Below are 15249 nucleotides of genomic sequence, written 5' to 3' on the forward strand. Positions count from 1 at the left end.
ATTTTTCAGTGGCAGGTACTGGGAGACTAGTCACAATCAAGGGAAAGATGAATGCAGCAATGTACAGAGACATCCTTGATAAAATGCTGCTCCAGAGTGCTCTGGACCTCAGACTGGGGCAAAGGTTTATCTACCAACAGGACCCTAAGCCAAGATAACAAAGTCATGGCTAGGGGACAACTCTGCGAATGTCCGTGAGTGGCCCAGCCAAAGCCCAGACTTGAACCCGAATAAACATCTCTGGAGAGATCTAAAAATGTGCAACGACGCTCCCCATCCAACCTGATGGAGCTTGAGAGGTCCTGCAAAAAAGAACAGGAGAAACTGCCCAAAAAATAGGTGTGCCAAGCTTGTAGCATCATTTTTAAAAATACTTGAGGCTGTAATTGGTACCAAGTGCTTCAGCAAAGTATTAAGCAAATGCTGTGCATAATATGTACATATGATTTTTTTTGTTTTTTTATTTTTAATACATTTGCAAAATTTCAAACAAACTTCTTTCAGGTTGTCATTATGGGGTTTTGTTTGTACAATTTTGAGGGAAATAATGAATTTAATCCATTTTGGAATAAGGCTGTAACATAACAAAATGTGGAAAAAGTAAAGCGCTGTGAATAGTTTCCGGATGCACTGTAGTAGGCAGCATGTGAACATGTCCCTTAAAATATTTGTTGAAAGCAGAAAGAATGGGCAAGCATAAGTATTTGAGCGACTTTGACAAGGGCCAAATTGTAATGCCTAGATGACTGGGTCAGAACATCTCCAAAACGACAGCTTTTGTGGGATGATCCCAGAATGCAGTGGTCAGGAGCTACCAAATAAGATCCAAGGAAGGAAACCAGCGAAGAGTCATGGGCCGCCAAGGCTCACTGATGCATGCAAGGATCGAAGGCTGGCCCCTGTTATCTGAACCAATAGAAAAGCTATTGTAACTCAAATTGCTGAAAAAAGGTAATGCTAGTTCTGATAGAAAGGTGCAAGAACACACAGTGCATAGCAGTTTGTTGCGTATGGGGCTGTGTAGCTGTAGATTGGTCAGGGTGCCCATGTTAACCCGTGTCCAAAGCCAAAAGTGCCCACAGTGGGCACATGAGCAATAGAAAAAGGTGGCCTGGTCTGAAGAATTCAAGAATGGTTGGAAGAACACAGGAACGAGTTTAAAGTTTTGACTTGGCCTCAAAATTCTCCAAATCTCAATTTAATCGAGCAACTGTGGGATGTGCTGGGAAAATAAGTTTGATCCATGGAGGCCCCATCCTGTAACTTACAGGACCTAAAGGATCTGTTACTGATGGCTGGGTGCCAGATACTACAGAATACCCTCAGAGTTCTAGTGGAGTCCATGCCTTGTATATCATTATTCATGGCAAACATATTTAATCAACTGACATACCAATGTCTATATCTCTTAATTAATAAAATATTTAATTATTTAAGGCACACTCCTTCATGTATCTCAAAACGTAACAATACAGTCTCCACAAAGCCCCTTCAACCATCTTCTCAAACCCTAATCAATGCATGACATCTGCATTACTAAGACTTATTTAACAGCTGTTTATACTTTCCTGGTGCCTTGCCTAAGATCAAAGATTTTCTTGTCTCTATCCTGCTTTATATTTTTCCACTTTCACCAATGTGTCCTTTTTTATTAGCTCTAACTGATTAATAGTCTAAACCTCCCCCACCCTATCTAAGTATAAGTTTAGTACAACTCATAGGGACAGCGTCGCAAGGATCAGGCATGGCCATTTTTGTTGAAAGTGACATTTTCTGCGTTAAATATGTGGCACATTTACCACAGCATTTTAACTAAGGGTAAACAATAAAATACAAACATTAGTGCTACACTCCAAACAGTCTGCAAGTGCACTTTCATTTCTTCATTTAACTCTCTCCCTCAGTGTGCTTTCTACCTCACTTCACCCTCTAGTATGCTCTCTTTAACCTTTATTCTTGCAATAATGCCCTCTCTCCTCAAACTCTCATTTCTTTACCCCTTCTCTCCACTCCACAGCCTATACATATCACCCTCACTTCTGTCCCCACCCTATTAATACACTTATCATCTCCTGCTTGTTCTGGGCCCACACAATATTGTCACAGCTTTCAAATCACTAGGGAGGGTATTTGTCCTCATACAAATCCTACTCTCACCTCATCTCCCTCACCTTGCTGCTGCTCCTAACTTTTGGGGATAATGCCCCAAACCCTTGCCCTCCACCATCTAACTTCCCCCCCCCCCCCCCCCAGAACCAGCACTCTCCTTTTCTATGAAAGCAGTCGCAACCCTCACACTCCTATTTAAATTTCCCTGCTTCCTTAAGCCAGACTCCCCCTATTATGTGCTCTCTGAAATGCCCGCTCAGTCTCCAACAAACTCATCTCTATCAATTACCTTTTTCTCTCCATCTCCCTCTACCTACTTGCTGTTACTGAAACTTGGCTTTGGGACTTTGGGACTCTGGGACTCTGCCTATCCAGCTACCCTCTCTCATGGTGGCCTCCACTGGACTCACTCATTTAGACCCAATGGACAAAAAGAAGGTGGAGAGGGACTTATCCTTTTCTTCAGAAAGAACCTTCCAGGTTATTCCTACATTTCCCTCTCTGTTCCTCTGCTTCTTTGAAGCACACTATATCCGTCTTTTTTTCCAGTTTCTCTAAAAACCATTGTTACGTTTCCTCAACGACTTCTCTGCTTGGCTACCATACTTTCTCCCCTCTGAAGTACCCAACATCATTCTTGGTGACTTTTGCATTCCAGTCAATGTTAACACCTCATCCACCTCCATGCCTATGGGAAAGGCCCCAGGCCCCAATGGCTTTTCGGCCTCCTACTTTAAACAGTACACTGATGTTCTCCTTCCCCATTTGGCCTCTTACGTTAACTCCATTTCGGAAGATTCACCTTTGCGCTCGGAGACTTTACATGCATATGTCACTGTGATTCCGAAAGAGGGTAAAGACCCTTCCTTATGCCCTAGTTATCGTCCCATTTCCCTGCTAAATACCGACGCCAAACTATATGCCAAGGTAATTGCCAATAGAATACTCCCTCTTCTCCCCGCCTGCATTCCTAACAGCCAAACAGGTTTTGTCTCTGGACGTGAGGTTAGGGATAATGTGTCCAGAACCATCTCCCTTTTGTCCTTCGTTCGTTGGCACTCCCAGCCCACCCTGTTGCTCTCCACGGATGCTGAGAAAGCATTCGACAGGGTGGACTGGGAGTTCCTGATGGCCACACTCCAGGCGTTCGGCCTGGGTCCCCGTTTGCTCCGATTGATTAATGCCCTTTATAAATCTCCTACGGCCCAGATTAGAGTTAACGGTATCCTAAGTGAATCCTTTACTCTTTCTAATGGGACTAGGCAAGGTTGCCCGCTTTCCCCTATACTTTTTGCCATGTCTTTGGAACCCTTCCTTGCCAGAATCCAAGCGGACACCTCTATTCATGGCATCACAGTTGGATCAATGTTACATAAATATGCCGCTTATGCGGATGATGTCCTCTTCTATGTACAACAACCCTTGATATCCCTTCCCAATCTTCTCTCAGAATTCGATAGACATAGCACCCTGTCTAATTTTAAAATTAACCTCGCAAAGTCTGAGATCTTAAATGTTACCATCTCCCCAGCCGTAGTTCCCACTATTCGCCCGTTCTTCCCTTTTATTTGGCAATCTCACTCCCTCAAATATTTAGGGGTTCATATCACTGCCTATGTAGAAGATTTGGCTTGGGTTAATTATATCCCTTTATTGAACTCAATTAGAGTGAACTTTACAAATTGGCAACACCTAGCTACCTCTTGGATAGGTAGGGTGAACGTTGTCAATATGAACGTGCTGCCCAGGGTGCTCTTCATGTTTCAAATGCTTCCGTTTAACGTGCCAGGTAATTTCATCAAGACTCTAAATTCCTTGGTAAGAACATATGTGTGGCGCCGCTCACAGCCCCGGTTGGTGCTATCGCTATTGGCGCAGGACAAAAACCGGGGTGGGTTGGCGGTGCCCGACTTCGGGAGATATCTGGCTGCCGCCTCCCTGGTACGGATAGCCGACTGGAAATTTCATTTAGGGGAAAAGCTTTGGGTCCAATTGGAGCAGAAGTTGGCGACTACCTCTTTGTATGTCCAACTCTGGATACCCCCGGCTTTTAGAAGCCTAGCTGACACCACTTCGCCCCTTGCCAGTTCGGTGTTCTGCGTCTGGGACGCGCTTCACAAGTCACACAAGATTCCATACAACTCACCGCTTATGCCAATTCTAGGTCATAGTTACTTCCTGCCAGGCCATAAGGATTCCTCGTTTTCTCAGTGGCTTCCACAGGCTACAGCTACTCTTCTTCATCATATAACTGGGACGGAGGGGATACTTCCACTCTCCAAGTTATGCCGCTCCGCATCAAAGACATTCATGGACTGTTGGAAGTACCACCAACTACAGCAGTTCGTGAAAGCACTCCCTCATCCCCTACACCATACACATTCTTTGAATTCGATTGAACAAATCCTATCACGCCCGGAACCAGGTAATGGCTTGTTATCACAGTTTTATAAAGCCCTAGATGCATTACTCCCTAGCCCTAACCCATCTTTCCTCAAAAAGTGGGAGTTAGATCTCAAGTGTACTCTCTCCCCGATACAGGAGGAGGTTATCCTACAATTGTCTCATAGCTCTGCAATCTCCGCTAGGACGGCAGAAGCCAACTATAAGCTTCTTACTAGATGGCACTATTCCCCTGCCAAGTTACAGAGGATGTTGCCATCTCTTTCTGCCGCCTGTTGGAGAGGATGTGGGCTCAGAGCCACCCATGCACACATTTGGTGGTTCTGCCCTGTCATTCGCCCCTTTTGGACTACCGTATTATCTTTAGCTGAGTCAATTCAGGGTTCATCGATTGCGAGGGATCCGTGGACGGTTTTGTTCCACAATACCAAACTCCACCCTGCACAGTACCGCAAATCTATCACCCCCCACCTTTTAAATGCGGCTAAAGCTTTAATTCCGAAATATTGGAAGCAGTCAGCTGTTCCCTCGATACCTCAATGGCTGCGTGCGGTTGATCGTATCTATTATCTGGAGGACATGACCATGGACCTCCGCGGTCAGGCACCCCTGGCCCGCAAGATTTGGTCTTGCTGGTTAACATTTACCCACTCTAGTACATACGCCTCGTATATGGCGGACGCCTCTTCAGATTAGAAGGTTAAGGCTGGTGTAACACTAAGGGAGTCCCCTCCTCTTCCCCTCTTTCTTTCCCAACCTGCTCCCCCCCCCCCTCTTTTCCCCCCTCTTTTCTCTCCTTTCAGCTTTTTCTCTCTTGCTCTTTTTTTTTGAGCGCCTCCGTTTAAACATTTGGTTTGATGTGCTTTAATAACCCCTGAAATATTGATCACTTATGAACACTCAGCTGTTTGTTTGCCATTTCTCGTTTATGGGAGTTATTCATGTTTGTTTATTTGTGTAGGGACTGCATACCTGTATTTTGTTTCGCTCACGGAGGTCTTCCTCTCTGTGTCTGTATAAATACATATATATATCTCAATAAAAACATATTAAAAAAAAAAAAAAAAAACACCTCATCCACCTCTCAACCTAACATCTTCCTTTAACTTAACGCAATGGACACACACCAGCTCACTCCCACAGCAACACCCTTGACTTGATGTTCTTCCACCTCTACACTTCCAGCAACCTTCCTCCTCTTTGTGATCACAACCTTATCAATTTCACACTTGCTCTCCATAGGCTATTTTTTAAACCAACTGGACTTTAAGTGGTTAAAACAAGCTCAGCAGCGGTAAGTTTGGTTCCATTTTTCTTTATACCGACTCAGCTTTTTAGTAAAAGTGACCCAGCTGGCTCTAGAGTCACTTAATCACTTTTACAGTACTGTGAAGGCCCACCCACTGTAGTTTCTGGTTCTGGGACAGTGGTAACTGTACCAGGCACACTAATAGTTTATTTTAAAACTATAAGTGCTAATCTTGTGGAATTTTCCTTCTTTTAAGTAAAAAGCTGGTGGTGGCAAGAGTTAATTGATTAGTTAACTAAACCCAGTGACAATCCGTCTCTGGTGCTGGCACCTAACACCTAGATTGTGGTACTGCAAGCTGGAGAATCTTTGTGCAGGGTGAGGCTGAAAGTGGCATTGTTGCGTAAGTGACAGCGCTGTGTGAGGTTGACCAGTCTTTTGTCATGAGTTGGTGTAAAGGGCAATGGTCTGACATCCGCGTTCGTCACAGTAACTAGTTTCAAGATGCTGAGTGGGAAGAGCTCCTCTGTGATGAATGAACCCAGAAGAGACAAGTATTTCCTCACTTCCAGATTCAGAGCTGCCATTCCCCAGCTGCAGGGTTAACAGCTAATCAAGCATTATTTGTGCTTGATTAGCTGCCATGGAGGGCAGGGAAGGCATTACCCATGGAGGGCAGGGGAGGCATTAGGGGGGTCTAAATATCTCTGATGTCTCCATAAAGAGGACCTTGCACCTGCCTATGCTATCACATAGGGGGGTTGTTAGTCCCCTTGATAAAGCAATAAAGTTAGATTTTTAAAAAAAATTGACATTCTAATAAAATAAATAAAAATAATTGTAAAAAAAATTAAAATTTTCTCCGTCACCCTGTGCAAAAACACAAATGCAAATACACATATAGAGTGCACATGTATAGGTATACAGTGATTGCACCACACATTATATATAATGGCATGTATGTTGGAGTGAGAACAATAATTTTAGGGCTAACTCTAACCTGATAGCTTGCAATGGTGCACATTCAGAGCCCCAATAAAAGTCTAGAGCTGCCCCAATCACTTTTACTTGAAAGCCCATCGCTGACTCAAAAATCAATATCAAGCTCACAGCTTTGTTTTTAAGACTAAAGAATGTCAACCCTATTTTCTGATGGTGGTTGTCTCTTGAGAACCGTGCATATTTTGTTACGGCAACTGAAGGGAAGTTTGGACCTGCGTGTTTAGAATAGACATGTGCAATTTATTTCAGGCTGAATGTAAATTCGGATCAATTTTTGGTTATTTGGAGATTCGGATGTTTTTGAATCTCGGAATCAAATAGTAACTAATTTCAGTGAAATTAGTTTATTTAGTTTCGTATATTCGTTTTCTAACTAATTTTCAGAACAATTCGAATTCGGATTGGTCGAAAAATGATCGATGATACAAATTCTATGTGAAGAATAGCTGGTTGTTAAGGAGCGGGCCAGGAAGGCAGCCGCTGCGTCCTTAACAACTGATGACTCGTCAGCGGGCTTCCCCACTGACAGCTGAAATGTAAACAAAAGAATGCAACAAAAGAATGTCGGCAATGAAAAATAAAGGAAAAAAAGCCCTTTGGTTGTGGTATGGTTTTTAGGGGAACACCATGGCAAAATTTAAAAATAAAAAGGGTGTGGTGTCCCCCCAAAAATCCATACCAGACCATTCCAAGCATGCAGCTTGGCAGGCCAGGAAAAAGGGGGGGATGAGCGAGCACCCCCCCAACCTATTAAAAACCATAACAGGCCACATGGCCTCAACATGGGGGGTGCTTTGGGGTGGAGGGGCCTCTTTCCTACAACCCTGGCTGGTGGTTGTAGGGTCTGTGGGCAGGGGGCTTATCGGAATCTGGAAGCCCCCTTTAACAAGGGGGCCCCCAGATCCCGCCCCCTACATGTGAGGGAGTATGGGGTGCTTTATGCTACAAACAATTGCATATTGTACTTGTTTGTAGCCTAAATACTAAAATTTTCATTTAAAACTGTATTTTGTAGTTTTTGAAAAAGCCAGTAAAAACTTGGCCGTGCCAATAAATTTTGTGTGTCATGTCAGTAAATTTAAATCTGGTAGGTTGGCAACATAGTCTGCGCCCCAGAATTCAAAGTTGAAATATGAATGCCACATATCCAATGAATCCTTGTTTTCTTCTATATATTTTTCATATGCACCAAGAACATCACCTGCAGCCAGACTCTTCTTCTTTTCTTATTGCATTTTTCACCATTGGGGACTTCTATAACTAAGCCCCTTAATGGGGTTAAACATGTTAGAGAGGGAGGAGGAACAGAGTCTAGTGGGAGGAGATTTGCTCGGAAGATTTTAAAATTATTGAACGAAAAACATTTAGTGGATATGCAGCTTTTGTATTTGTTATTTACTTTGCACCCAGCATGTAAGCAATCTGTGCATTGTACTGTGCGTTAACAAACAGTGCATGCTCATCGGGGTACAGTATATGTTACAGTTTGTAGGCAAACCATTCAAAATGAATAAGCTGCCTTACTCCAACATATGTTAATGTGAGAAATACTGCACATTAACACAAGTGCAGGAACACACTGCAACACATTGGTACAATCTGGTGTTGCCTACTACCCTGTTTCCCTGAAAACGAGCCCTACCCGGAAAATAAAACCTGGCGTTATTTTCAGGGATGGCTGCAATCTAAGCTCTACTCCAAAAATAAGCCCTAGTTAAAGTCGTTGTAAAAACATGTAATACGTTTTGTAAAAAGATTATATAATGTGCAGCGTGTCTCTTTTAACTTTATAGTGGAAAATACCTTACTTACAGTGCCACTGGGCGCTCACGTGACCCGCCAGAGATCTTCTCCTCTTCTCCCGGCTGACGTCAGCAGCCCCTCCCTCTGCAGTGCACGGAGTGGGTAAGAAGAGCTCCGGCGGGTCACATGAGCTACCAGTGGCACTATAAGTAAGGTATTTTCCACTATAATGTTACAAAAGGAGACACACTGCACATTATATCATCTTTTTACAAAACGGATTACATAATTTTACAATGCGTTAACCAAGGTTTAGTTTTGGGATTACAGAATGTCATAATGCGGATTCTTGGAACTTTTTCAAAAACATTTTATTGTTTTATTTCAGGTTTTTTAGAACATGGAGAGGGGTAAATGACACAGCGCAAGCACTATGCTGTCTATTATGGTTTAACCACTTTAGCCCTGGAAGATTTTACCCCCTTCCTGACCAGGCCCAATTTAAGCGATTCGGCACTGCAATATTTTAACGGACAATTGCGCCGCTGTGCTACGCTGTACCCAAACAAAATCTACGTTATTTTTTTCCCACAAATAGAGCTTTCCTTTGGTAGTATTTGATCATGTGTGCGAAATTTTTTAACATTTTAGGCCAATTTGCTTTCTGTTACATATTTTTGGTAAAAAAAAAAAATCGCAATAAGCGTATTTTGATTGGTTTGCGCAAAAGTTATCACGTCTACTAATTACAGGAAAGATTTATGTCATTTTGATTGTTTTTTTTTTTTTTTTTTTTACTAGTAATGGCGGCAATCTGCGTTTTTTTGCGGAACTGCGGCATTGCGGCGGACAGATCAGACCCCTAACTGACTTTTTTGACACATTTGGGGGTATCAGTGACTACAATAATCAGTGCTAAAAAATATGCACTGTTACTGTAATAATGACACTGGCAGGAAGGGGTTAACCCTGTTGGGGATCAAGGGGTTAAATGTAAGCCTAGGGGAGTGATTCTAATTGTGGGGGGGTGTGGCTTCTGAGATGACCACAGAGACACGCGATCCTATATAGCATGGTCTCTGTGATCATCCCAGGGAGAAGGACGGACGGCTGTGTTTACATCAGCCGACCGCCCTTCTCTCTCAGTGGGGAGAGATTGAGGGTGTCAGGTGGCAATCGGAGCCGCCTGACTCACGCGCTGGCTTCCCCGCTGACAAGCGGGGGTGGGAGCGTGCCGTCAGCGGCGCGCACTTGCCCCCTAGACTCACAAGAGCGAGCGCTGTACATGTATGGGGTTTTGCCCAAGAGCGGCTGCCTGCCGCAGTATATCTCTGTGGGCAGTCGTCTAGTGATTAAAGGATCAGGATATATATTTTTTTTCTTTTAGGGTTACAGCTACTTTAAGAACGTCATGATGACATACTGTAACTGCATATGTAGATTATTGTACATACCATAAATAAATAAGACATCCCCTGAAAATAAGCTCTAGTGTGTTTTTTGTAGCCAAAATGAATATAAGATCCGGTCTTATTTTCGGGAAAACACTGTAAGTAAGGACGATCCAAAGTCAAATACCCCAAAATAAATATGGGGTATGTGTAGTTTCCTCTTCAAGCAGGTGACCCCAAATCCTTATAAAGAAATAGGTACTAAAAAACAAACAAAACTAAGCCATTCTATAAGTATCATGCTGTGATGTGATTGCTTCAATAACATTTTGGAGCCTATTTCAAAGATCCGTAGTGTGATACATGCCTTAAAGCGTTTGTTACCCCAACATTTCATATTCCTGATATGTGCCTGCTGTACAATGTACTTGTTTGAGAAAGTATCCTGTTCTCTTTGTATTGCTTCCTTTATGAGAAATCCCTGGTGTTTCTGTCAGTCTCTCTGCTTTCCTATTAAAAACTGACCACACTAAGCAGGAGAACACACCATGGCCAGTTCTCCAGCTATGCTAGGAACTCAGTGTGCTCTCCTCCAATGATCAGACTTGTCCCCTATGCACAGCCACTATTGGAAAGTTCAGTGTGCTGCTGCTTCCCCTCCCCCCAGCTCTTATGCAGCTGAGAACAGAGGGAATGTGCATAAACAAAGGTATTTATAATGAATTTTGAAATCTATACAAAAGTGTTTTTGCTTTCATTTCTGTTTGAAACCGAATGGGTTGTTTTACATGGTGATCGTTTACAATCACTTTAAACTTGGTATGGGTTCCCATCTGGCAATCTATGAATCACCCACTTTTTAAGCCATGCCAAGCCATTAAGCGTGATAGCAATATTTTACTGGACTTACTCCTGAAGAGGGAGCAAAGCATTCTTTGAAACATGGCGTGGTGGGGCTTTGGATATGACGTCATTACGCACCCCAAGTCCATGCTCACAGCCAGGAAGTGTGGCTGGAGCAGGCTAGGTAAAAGAGGACGCCCAGTAGGAGGGGTGAAACGCGTCAAGCTGACATCCGTACGTCTGACATCACTTCGGTTTACGGTGGTTGGAACGCAAGCCGAGTACAGCGTCCACCATGAGCAGGAAGAGCGGGTTTTAACGTTTTACTTTGTAAGTGTATATTAAATTTTACTTAATAAATTATTCACGTAATTACTACACTATGGAGCATTCTCTTTTCTGGCACTACTGGCATGGGAATTAATAATTTAAAGAGGTCCCGGAGTCCAGGAAGAATAAACCATTGAAGGAAGGAATCTTTGCACAGTTACTACACTGCTGAACAGCATATTGGTTTCATACCTTCTTATTGTCCAGTGAGTGGGGACGAAAGAGTGGAGCACTTGGCACAACTTGAGCACATTTATGATTTACTTCACTACAAGTTTTCACTGAATATAAGGATTTTGCAGGACTTTTTTTGTTTCATATAATACAGTATTTAACCAGTATTTGATAATTGAACTGGTCTATTACTTGGCACTGTGGGTACATTTATCAGAGCATTTGTGTTTCACTGTATACCTAACCAGTACATGTTTTTATAACCGGTTTATCACTTGGCACTTTATATTTATTTAGCATTTGATTGCACTTGATATTTATTTTATATCTGGTTTCACTTTATATTTATTGATTTATGTACATATATGGTTATTTTGCACATTGGAAGCAATATGATCATTGGTGGCATTTGTAGGACATCACATATGAGCAAGTCCAACACACTTTTTATATATTAGATATTTAGCACTTTATATATCATAGAGGGAGCAGCGCTGATACACATATTTATCCTAGGTAAAGATATGGCCTTTTTCCCTTTGTCAGTGGCGGCACAGTAATATGCAAGTGCATTGAGTTACAGGTATGCTTATAATAAATAAATACTAAAATGTTTTACGGTATGGACCTCTCTTCCATTTCTTTCTCATTGTGTTTCACTATGGTTGGTTGGGAAATACTAATTGAGATTGCTGGAGTAATTATAAAGCTCTTCAGGAGGCAACAGTGATTCCACAAAGTGGCGTTTTCAAGTAAAGTTATTTGGATGCCTTTTTGCTGGTCTTCTAAGTTACCAGCAATTAATTCTTGTGAGTGATTTAAATTGAGTGGTGTTTCCCGGCATTCTAATTTTTGCTGTTCTTCTACCTTGTGATGACTTTCCTAGCACCACTGAGTATGCTATACCTCCTGTATATCAGACGCGTCCTTTCAGGACGCCCGGGTGGGAGCACCTGGCTGCTATATGTATACACGCCATCTTGAACTCCTGTCGTGTTCCGGTGGCGCTGCATGCTCCCACCTTGTTCTTGAAATGTTCAGTTGGTCCCATACAGTACCTATGTTCCTGATGCTGTTTGTGTTTTAATGGCTTTTTGCAATAGCACATACTTGTATGTCTGCTTTATGATGATTGACTGACTCCTATGTATCCACTTGTGCGGCTGTTGTACTCTGGTACTTTGTTATTTTCAATAAACTAATTTAAAAAAAATTGAGTGGTGTTGGCCAACACATCTGTGGTGGCCATCAAAAGAATTTGTGCATGGTGGGATTGGATGCTCCTTTCTATTTTTCCACTGGATACTTTAAAAATAGCAGTATATCATGTGAGCGTGAAGAAGATTCTGCTTGTACAAGAGTTTTGGTACTTTTTGAAGAAATGTATTTACGGCACAAGACACTTGGTTAAGTTTACAACTGCTTGAACTTTATTTACTTTTGCAATTTTTTTGCACAGCAAGCACTGCACTTTTACTGATGTATTTTTTTTAAAACTGCAGTTTTTTTATTACTTATTGTGAGATGTTGATGAATTTTCATGGTATAATTTTGAGGATTTATTATTTATTGTGATTTGCACATTTTTGGGGATAGCGCTGTCCATATTTTTATCATTATTCTCTGAAACAAGTTGCATCTTAATTTATTTGAATAACTTCAGGATATTTCCTTATCTTTTGTTCAACTTTTCCATTTGATCCATGATTTACCTTCTCTACTATGTACTGTGGGGTGACTAGCTCGGTGGTAGGCGTGGATGACCCCTTTGTGGGGGGGGGTTCGTTACACAGGGAGATAGCCGAGAAGTGGTTGCAAACAACAGTTTGGTTTATTCTTGCAGTTTACTTCACACAAGTGCAAGCCTCAAAACAGCAAAATAAAAATAAAACACAAAATAAATCCTTGCCACTGTGGGCGGCTACCTTCACACACTGGAACCTATCTAATGAAGTCTGTCACCAACCTACTGTTGGGCAGACTTGGCTGATCATACAGCAGACTCTCAATAGTCCATGTTTTATCTCTTCACATAGCACATGTTCATTTAACCTGTCCCTTTGTTTGTCTCTTCACATAGCAAACAGTTCATTTATTTCTTCCACATAGAAATAGTTCATTTTCTCACCTTGAGAAGTCTTCACACTTTTTTTACCCTCCTCAGCGCCCATCGCTTCAGGAGGTCTTCCCCATGCTCACACAGCTTTCAGGGGGCACACATCTGACTGTCCTCCTCTCTCCATGCCCACACAGCGACAGGAGGCAGCAATCCTTAGACTTCCTTTGGACAAATTAAAGAGGCCTTCATTTCCTCATTCCGAACAGCTGAATGGTTTTCAACTTCCTGCTGGCTATCTCTGCAGCCGACACCCTATAGTAATTGGTGATCTTTCCAAACCAGGTGGAAATGTATCTCCTGTCTGTGACTACATCCACAGATTTACCTGACTTCCTGTCACATACCCCCCCCCCCCCCCTGTTTCAACCCTAGGGTTTTCCAGGCATGCATGTGTCAGGCAGTGCTCTTGACTCTCACTGATAATCCTCTTAGTATCTTTAAGCTTCAGGGTGAAACTGTTTCTGTCATCTTCATTGACAGATTTCTCATAAATACCACACCGTTTGTCTCTTATCTCATATACACATTCTTCAACTGCATTTTTGGCATCATTTCGCTCCTTCTCAAGTTTGTCCTGCATAACCGTCTGTCCTATCCACCAAGGAGGACCGTGATCCATAGGCAACTCAATTTTGCTAGTCTTAAAGTCTTCAACATTCTTAAGATGCCTCTCTCTGCAATCAACAAATGATTTCCACAACACTTTGAGAACCTCTGCTTCACTTAGCTTTGTTGCAAGAAATGTCTGTACTTTATCAACTTTCCTTCCACCATTATATGGGTCAAAGGCAGTAGCTTCATTAATTAGCCGTAGACAGTTGAACCCAGCGATCTGGGTGGTATCCATTACAGACCTCCTCTCTGCATCAGTGAAGAAGCATGGAACTGCAACACAGGCTATTACAGGTTTCTTCAATGCACCTTCTGCCATCTGTTTTTCACCAGTTCCATTTTGGAAATATTCCCTGAAAGGCACTTGAAATTCATTTGCTTCACGTTTTCACCAACAGGCTTAGTTTTCTCCACTAGGTGGTGTTTGCTTTTTTCTCCCAGCTTTATATCACTCAGGACAAACCCCAAAACACCGATCCTTATATAAACTGCATCAGGCACACTATCCCCTATTTGGGACAGATCCTCTTCAAGTTCTTCCAACTGAATCTTTATTTCTTCTACTTGCTGTTCTAAGGCTTGCTTAGACTTTTCTAGCTCCTGAACGCTTTTCCCAACATCATCCTTGGAGCTGACCAAATCTTCCATTTCTGTACACAGCTGTTTGTTAACTCTTTCTAGTTCAACCTTACACTCTAGAGCTTCCACCCAGGAGCGAGCCAAGAACAGGGCTTTGCTCTTTATCACGTGCCTCCGCTTCTGCACGGTCGCGTTCTTCTGCATGTTTTGCAGACACAGTCTTCTCCTCACCAAGCATCTGATCAAACGTCTTTTTCACATCTTCAACACACTCTAATGAACCAACGCTTTCTTCCATGCGTTTTTTCATATCCGCTATCTGAGCTTGCAATGTTGCGACTTGCTCCGATAGGTTTTTCTTTGCTTCCTCCTCCTCTTTTAATTGTTCCAGGAAGCCATTTTTCTCATCTTCCATTTGTTTGAGCTTTGTGCTAAAACTCAGCCTTTGACACCTCTCTTCCTTTAAGAGTTCCTGAATGTCTTGCAGCTACGATTGCAAGATAGAAAAATCTTTGGCAATTTCTCTAGATTTGCTGTCTGTTTGAGAAAGCTGATTTGTAACATTGTCCAACTCAACCTGCAGTCGGTTTGCCTTCTCTGACAGCTTAGCACACAATTGGTCCCCTTCTGACACCTTGACTTGCGATTCCTCAGATCCACAGATTTACCTGACTTCCTGTCACAGTACCTTGTGG

Source organism: Pelophylax lessonae (genome assembly GCF_965119305.1).
Source record: "Pelophylax lessonae genome assembly, chromosome: 4".
NCBI lineage: Eukaryota > Metazoa > Chordata > Amphibia > Anura > Ranidae > Pelophylax > Pelophylax lessonae.